The sequence below is a fragment of the Tauraco erythrolophus genome, chromosome 2, assembly GCF_009769465.1.
Source record: "Tauraco erythrolophus isolate bTauEry1 chromosome 2, bTauEry1.pri, whole genome shotgun sequence".
Taxonomy (NCBI): domain Eukaryota; kingdom Metazoa; phylum Chordata; class Aves; order Musophagiformes; family Musophagidae; genus Tauraco; species Tauraco erythrolophus.
In genome coordinates, this window is record NC_141466.1 from 59,635,992 (window position 1) to 59,644,263 (window position 8,272).

The following is an 8,272-nucleotide window of genomic DNA, read 5'->3' on the forward strand; positions in this document are numbered from 1 at the left end:
TCTATCTCTCCAAGAAACCACCAGATGAAAGCTACCATCTCGCATGGCCTTGCTCCTCATAATAAAGCAAGATATTATTCCCTTTCAGATTTTAAGTGTTACATGCTGCAGCCACCCAGCTCAAATGTCACGTCTGCTTCACCTATCCCAGCAGCCCAGAAAGGGCTGGCAAACAGCAGCGTGTTTGGGTCTGAACCACCAGAATCAGCGTTGGAGCTCTGGCACAGTGCTGCATGTGGAGTGTAACATTGAGATCTCCCTTCTGTTCCCAATAATCCATGCGGTAAACACAAGCAGCCAAATTGTCATGACCTCCGGTACTTCACGATGAGGAAGAAGGTAATCTTCTGTGAGAACTACTATTGTAATTACATCTACAGATCAAAACCTTCTAGCTCTTCTCTGTCATCCTCTGCTTCCTCCTCTGCAGCTGTTCACAACACCTTCATAGTCTTTCTCATGTATCAAACCTTTTCTTGGAGCAGAGAGAGGCAAGGAGTTTAAAGCCAATAAAACAATTTGTTGCTGCAAGTGCTGGCACTGATTTGCTTGCGTTGACACCAGTACTTGTCGGAGTCCACCGTGAGCTGATGCAGAGGTCTGAACTGACAGAAAATTAATCCTCCAAGAAGCCTTTGCAATCCCACAGATTTTCAGCAGCAAATCCCCTAAACCAGCACATCCCGGATGAGTACAGGCGTCGATGCAAGAGAAAAGGCAGACAGAACCGAACCACCACTTTGGCAACGAGCTAATCAAACAACTACGGACCTGATCATAAAATTAAATCCCGTACGTAGATAGACCATGTAGAGTTGCTGATGCGGTTTCTCTCAAGGAAAATAAAAATTTAAGACAACTAAACTGTTACTATTTAAAATATTTAAAATTGGACTCATTCAACAAAGACATAAACACTCTGTACAAAGTAAAGTCCAGCATACTGCATCCTTCAGCTTTCTCACAATTCATGAGTAAAGAAAGGGGGTACTTAACACAAACACTTTGCTATGTCTTACCTAGAAATGCAGTGGTTCCAAATCACATTCAAAAATCCAAAGACGTGATGATAAACATTCAATATCCGCCTGTCCTGAAAAACATTCAAGATTACTATTGAGATCACTGTGCTTTTCCCTCTCTCAATTTTCAGATGAAATTTTCTAGCTTAAAAAGGAAATATACCAAATTATACCCATAGAAAACTGAAATTATTCTTTTAAAAATGAAATTTGGAACTTCTGAGTACTTTTAAAGTAATACCATTCAAAACCACTTCCAGGTTGAATTGATCAAGTACTTACTAGATGATCTTTAAGGTCCCTTCCAACCCTAACCATTAAACGTATTTTTTTATCCCATATAATTCTGCAGAACAGATCCAATTTAATTTGGATTTTATAATGAGCTGTTGCAAAGACTGGTACAGCCAAAGGAAAATAATGGTCACTGGTATTGGTATGCATTATATTAAGAATTAAAATAAATACTAATGAACTGATGAAAATGCAAACCCATTTCCAAAATATTTAGCAATTTATTATAACAGCTACATTTATTTAAAACGATGTCTACATTGAAAGAAGTCTGGTTAACGCAGTTCTAAGTTCAGGAATTAATTTTCCAATCTTTTGAAACTACCAACATAAAGAATGTAATTTAAATGCCTAACTGATCATTTCATTCTGCAAGAGTTGAGGGGAGAGATTGAGAGTAAAACAAGGGGACCAGGTCCTTCATAAGGATCTACAGGGAGAGCTATTCTTATGTCACTTTTCCAGCTTGCTAAATAAAAGAATTTACAGAGATGCAAGTTTGCACCCAGAACAAATGTGAAGTCAACTTAAAAAAAGGAAATCCCGTACAGAAAAGCTTAGAAGAAAACTTTCGTTTCAACCATAACCTCAACGTTGCTAATATAACTCCACAAACTATCTTCTTCCCAAATATTCTGGTTCAATATCCTCATGACTATGGAAAAACGACTATGACTAAAACCTGGTTCTAACTAAGGAATTTTGTTCATTTAACTTCAAAATAGTACGAGTGCCTGATGACTGCCTAAAGAGGAATTATCTTTTGAAACTTGAAGGTGGTGTGGTGCAGATTTTTTTTTCCTTCTAAAAATACATTTCTTACTGCAAATTATAAGAATTCATTATAAGAGCAGATTAAATTAAATCAGAATGTAACACTAATTTCTCAAGTAGAGCACCCACACAGGGAACTAATTAGGAATAGCTCCTCTGTGTAAACAAACCTTTGTACCAATTAGTAGCTGGTCAAGTCAGGGAACTCCCTTTCTCTAGGGGAAAAAAGTCTATTTTCAGCATTGCTTTATTTTGTGGCTGGCTGCAAATTCTCTCCACTTCTGTAGCAATGGAGGGTGTTTAGAACTTATATTTCAGAGAGTTAGATAAGAAACTGGTCAAGATTTGGGGAAAAAAAATGGCAGTGGAAGGCCTAAAAAAAAAAAAAAAAATCACAGAATTAGGACTTCAAAAGGGATGAGAACAAATCCTGTTCTCTGCCTAGGCCAATTCTGTCCCAAGGGTTTACACAGACCAGAACAATAACAGTGAAATGATTCAAAACAAACAGTGGACTAAACGAAAAAAGTACATAGGAAGAAGAATTCTCAGTTTTTGTCCTATAATAAGAAAAGTAAACAAATAAAAACCCTAAGGCGAGAATATTATGCCCAGATAGCATTTTGAAAGCGTGTGTTAGTGCAACAGTAAAACTACATTAACAGGATGCCATTCAAGGGAGGCTGAGTATTCATTTATCCTTTATGACATTTAAATCTGCTAGACAGCTGTTCTGTGCAAGACAGAAAGTACCGGAGTTGACTCCTACCTTGTTGAAGATGATCCAGAGCTTTCCGGGTAATTAGAATGAGACTGCAACCTGTGGATTTTAAAATTTGTTTAAAAGGACTGTAATTAATGAAACCATTTTAATTACTAAGTAAAAATCAGAAAAGTTACTTAAATGCCTCAAAACAGTAATTTCCCTTTTTTCTTTTAAAGCAATGAGTACTGCTGCAAGGTATCTTCTACTGCACGTTACACCTAGAGCAAAAGGTCAATTAATCCCATAGTACAGCACATCAGGGTAGTGAACTACCATCATCATGTTTAGGATGCTTAGTTAACTCCGGAGACTGATGCAGCTTACATGGGAAAGAAGCTGGGAAGGAGGCATCAGAGAATGGGCAAAGCAGGAACACCTCAGGACAGGGAAAGAACTGGAAGCACCTCACAGAATCCAGAAAAGCACCATTTCCTACGGAGCAGTGGTGTAGTAAGAGACAACTTCTGACCCTCCAGCCCTACTGGGTTGCAAAAACCAGCTCTAGATACCATTGTTTTCTACAGCATTTACTGGCTGAAGACATACAAAAACATGACCCCTTTCCTCTTGACCCAACAACAACAAAAATGACAAGTCTGAAGGACTCAGGAATGCCAGTGCTAATTAAATGAGCATCCGTGAGTTTCCAAGAGTATCCCACTTATCAGACCACATTAATTCTGAAGCTAGTAAGTGTTTAGGTATTTTCCAAGCTTCATGTAATTAAGGTTAACTGAAAAGGGTGGCTAAGCAACAATGCAACGAGATTCATGTTAAACAGAAACCAAAGCAGATTTACTACCAGAAATGAGAGAAAGTGAAGGTGGTAGAACAGAATGGATGAAAATTATGAGAAAGGATTACAGGTAGGAAGAAAAGACTGAAAAGGAAAGAAATGGAAACGGTGCAGGTAAAGAAGCAGGACCATGTGGTCTAGATGCATCAAAAGTAAAAAAAGCTAGAATTTAGCTTTGAATGGGCCAGTCTAGCACAGACCATGCTGACATAACATCAGCTGGCTGTGGAGGAATGTCATGACACAAAAAAATACCCTAGGCCAGTTTGAGGGGGGAAAGGAAAGCATTTGTTAGCTAAATACCTTAGAATCATAGAATCAATTAAAAATCTCATAACAAAGCAGGTACCTGCAGAACTGTATTTCATAGATTCATAGAGTGGTTTGGGTTGGAAGAGACCTCAAAGATCATCTAGTTCCAACTCCCCTGCCATGGGCAGGGAAACCCTCCACTACACCAGGTTGACCAAAGCCTCATCCAACCTGGCATTGAACACTTCCAGGGATGGGGCATCTACCACTTCTCTGGGCAACCTGTTCCAGTGCCTTACCACCCTCTGAGTGAAAAATTTCTTCCTTATCTCAAACCTAAATCTCCCCTCTTTCAGTTTAAAGCCATTGCCCCTTATCCTATCACTACATGCCCTTGTAAAAAGTCCCTCTTCAGCTTTCCTGTAGGCCCCCTTTGAGTACTGGAAGGCTGCAATAAGATCACCCTGGAGCCTTCTCTTCTCCAGGATGAACGGCCCCAACTCTCTCTGCCTGTCTTCATAGGAGAGGAGCTCCAGCCCTCGGATCATCTCTGTGGCCCTCCTCTGGACTCGCTCCAGCAGCTCCATGTCCTTCTTGTGTTGGTGATTCCAGAACTGAATGCAGTATTCCAGGTGGGGCCTCACGAGAGCAGAGTAGAGGGGTGGAATCACCTCCCTTGACCTGCTGGCCACGCTTCTTTTGATGCAGCCCAGGATGTGGTTGGCTTTCTGGGCTGCAAGCGCACATTGCTGGCTCATGTTGAGCTTCTCATCAACCAACATCCCCAAGTCATTTTCCTCAGGGCTGCTCTCAATCTATTGTCTGCCCAGCCTGTACTTGTGCTTGGGATTGTCCTGACCAATGTGAGCATTCATTTGGGCCATGATTTGATCCATTTAGATCTACTCTAGAAGGAGTTCACCAATGTGAAAAGATTGTAAGTTTTTAGTCTGTGAAGCCACAGGTGACAGTTTAATTGAATTCACAACCCATTATCACAAGAAAGAAAACAGTAGTAGAAAGACCTTATTAAGGGAAAAAAAGATTCTAAATTTCTGCTTTTTTCTGACAGTATTGGAAATATAATTACAAGGATCATAATTTGAGAGTGAAGAACTACATGCCCTTGAAATGCACAGGATGTATCTCACCAAATTCTACAGAAGTATTTTAATAGAAATGTTTTTCAGGAAAATTAATTAATTATAGAACAAGACCTACAGGTTTAATTACGATAAAAAATTGCCAGAAGCCTTGGAACTGATTGCAAGTAGGACAGAAAAAAATCCAGGCTAAAACTCTATGGAACAAAAATAAAAGATTGCTATAAGAAATGAAATAGCATAAAAGTTGTGGAGTAGATGCAAGAACAGAAGATGAAAGATATTTCACAGAAAGTTTAGAATTTGCATATTGCAAACAAGCCAACTGGATTGTTTTAAGAACTGTATGTTCATCAGAGCACATAAGCCTAGTAAGCCAATTAAAAATCTTGAGATCTAACATAGACCAAAAGAAAGGTAAAAGAGAATTTTCTTGAACTATATTCATTATTTCCATATTTTTACATTAGACTAGTTTGTTGTGTTACATAACTTGGCTTATTTGGAGAAAATGAACACGGCTGGCAGCAGTAAACTCTCATGTAACGGGTGCAAGATATTCTCACAAAAAGCTTACAGGACTGTGGCTGGCAAGTAGACTATAGCACAGTTACTCCGGAAGTCAAAACAGCTTTTCATATAGAAAAACTAAATTTTGGAAACAAAATCCCCTACTAACAATGAATATCTCCTGCTCAGCTGAATCATGAATTTACAAAAAAACCTTGCAACTTATATAGAACATCTATCCTAAGCACAACTGAAGTAGTACCTAGCACTGAAATAGATTTTTAACAAAATATGTATTGCATTCTGGAATTCTGCCTTTTAATCCTTTTAAAAACTTACCCTGTATATCTAAATTTCTTTCAGTCTAAACCAGAATCAAACTAAAAAATCTCAAATGTGACGTAAAAACAACATGAGTCTAATTCATAGAGCCAGTATGACAAAGGCGTATAAAATGGGCAGTAAAAAAGATTACAAACAGATGCCAGGAAGCATTTCTGGTTGCTTAAGCAGTAACTGCCTGGAACGGGCTGCAGGGCAAGTTTGTTGAGATAAGACATTTGGACTGAGAGAGATGCCATCGAACGCGAAAGCAAGTGCCACGGGAGAGAAAGAGAATAAACTACTCTAACTGGAAAAGCTTTGTATTTCCAGTTTTGCGTCTTTAAATGAGAATATTCCTTTAAAAGTGGAAATAAATAGTTCAAGATTGGTATCAGAGTCTTCCATTGGAAAGCTGGGGAGAATCAAGAGGCACAACACTTTAACATGTTTGTAAGATACTCCTTACAACACTGACCTAAACAAGTTTATGAGCAACAGCTCTTCTCCTCAGGAGAATTCACGAGCCAGGACAAAAGGAAAGCAATAATTCCTTAAACATCTGCATTATAAAACTCGACAGAAACAAACAGACACTCTGCAAACCTTACCAAAAACCTTAATGCCAATTTAAGGAAAGGATGTCAACAAGGAGGCAAACTATCACGTATTAAGGCAGAAGAGAAAAATCTCTTTTACTGTTTTGGTAACATCCAGTACGTCAATTTATCCCTAGTTAAAATGCATTTATACAATGAAACACAGAAGTCGGTGCAGTACCCTTGGCGTAGTCGTCTGGGGCACCTGCTGGGTGTAAAGCTTATTATCCACTCAGGGATTTGAGCAGTCGTAGTCCACAACCAGTTTGACTTAAGGCAAAACACAGCTGCTACTTTGAAAGTTTCCTGCTGTGTAAGAAATAATTAAGGCTGTATGATCAGTATGCAACAAAGCATAAACAGCAAAGATACTAAATTAATTCTACTTGCAAATAAAGAGTTAAGTGAAGTTGCATTACGGAACGGACTACATAATGTTGTAGTCCAAAGGCGAAACAGAAGAGTTAAATAAGATGAAGTGTGAGTCAGAGGCCAGACTCTGAATCCTAACTATGCAAATGCAACATTTTCTCATGTTTTAGAAGTCCTTTACTCAAAAAGTAGAAAGTACATGTTCCAAAATGAAGTTACAAATCTGTATTTTGATTTAAGATATATGTAAAAAAAAAAAAAAAGAGCAGCAGCAGAACACACTTACCAATGTATGTACTGAAAAAGCAAAGGCTCACTAAAGCTTTTACTACCAAGCTGGTACTATTTAAATATTATGCAGAAAGATGCAAGAGATGTCGATGGTAACACAGGTAATTGAGGGCAGTTCATCCTTCAAGCATCCTGACCCGAGCTTTGATTCTCTCCCCACGCAACCCTCAAACAACACAGCACGAATTCCCAGCCCAGGAATGCCACTTGGTCCATCACTGACGGCCTAGGTACTGGGAGCTCAGTTTCTGATCGCTGGACCACTTCCAGTGGCCAGTTCACCAGGCAGCTTACGCCATCCCAACAGCTATTCCTCATCTCCCATAGAAGAGAGGTTGCGAGACAGATGGAAGCGCTCCATGGACTAGAATCAACCCGTAAGTTGTCTGTTGGATCAGACTCTGTTTAGGATGCTAATAGCTTTAACACTGCTTAAAAAAAAAAAAAAAAAACAAAACCCAAACACAAAAAAAACCCCACAACTCCCCCCCAGGTTTTGTCAAATATAAAGTTAGACCTGCACCTCCTTGACAGGAGGCAATCAGACAATTGAAAGCAGGCTCCAACATCTGCTTGGGACAAGGATTCCCCAGGGAAAATCCAAAGATCATGCCAACTCAGGTTTGTGCTGGCAGGTTGCTACTGCTCCTTTAGTTAACAGAAGGCAAAGCTTAGGACAGAGATAAATTTTATGCTACTGCTAGGATATACATCCTCTGATTGAGGACACTGTAGATGCCATCTGCTTACATTTAATTTATTCATTTTGATTTAAAATGCCAGGCCATAATTATCATTTTTTTTAAAAACTAGCACTTTCAAAATGGCTAATTACACCTGAGTGTTCCCTGGGGCTTTTCTTATAAAAACAATATTAAATTGAATTATTCTATGATTTTAAGTTGCTCTGGATTATTTTTCCAGCTTTCCAGACATTTCAGGTTTCATAGAATTTTTTCTCCTACCCTTCTAAGCACACAAAGACAATCCTGCTGTTGCCTTCCCAAAGAAGCTGCTGACTCCCAGCTTCCTGGAAAGCAGGATCTGTGGCCACATATATGTCAGAAAATAAAACAGACCAGGGCACATAGCCACGCTCTGGGCTTGGAACCAGTAAGCATGGTACTGCTCATGGCTGTACAACTAAAATCCTATCCCTCCAAAACAGCCTG

At 39.2% G+C, this 8,272-nt stretch overlaps 1 protein-coding gene across 1 annotated transcript in view; it reads right to left on the reverse strand.

Annotated features, from left to right (window-relative positions):
- CYRIA (CYFIP related Rac1 interactor A) overlaps window positions 1-1,040 on the reverse strand; it is a 37,778-nt gene extending 36,738 nt beyond the window's left edge. The window contains exon 1 of the mRNA XM_086608400.1: window positions 1,020-1,040. The gene's annotated coding sequence lies outside the window, so the exon portion shown is untranslated. The remainder of the gene's footprint in view (window positions 1-1,019) is intronic.
- Window positions 1,041-8,272: the final 7,232 nt, after the last annotated feature.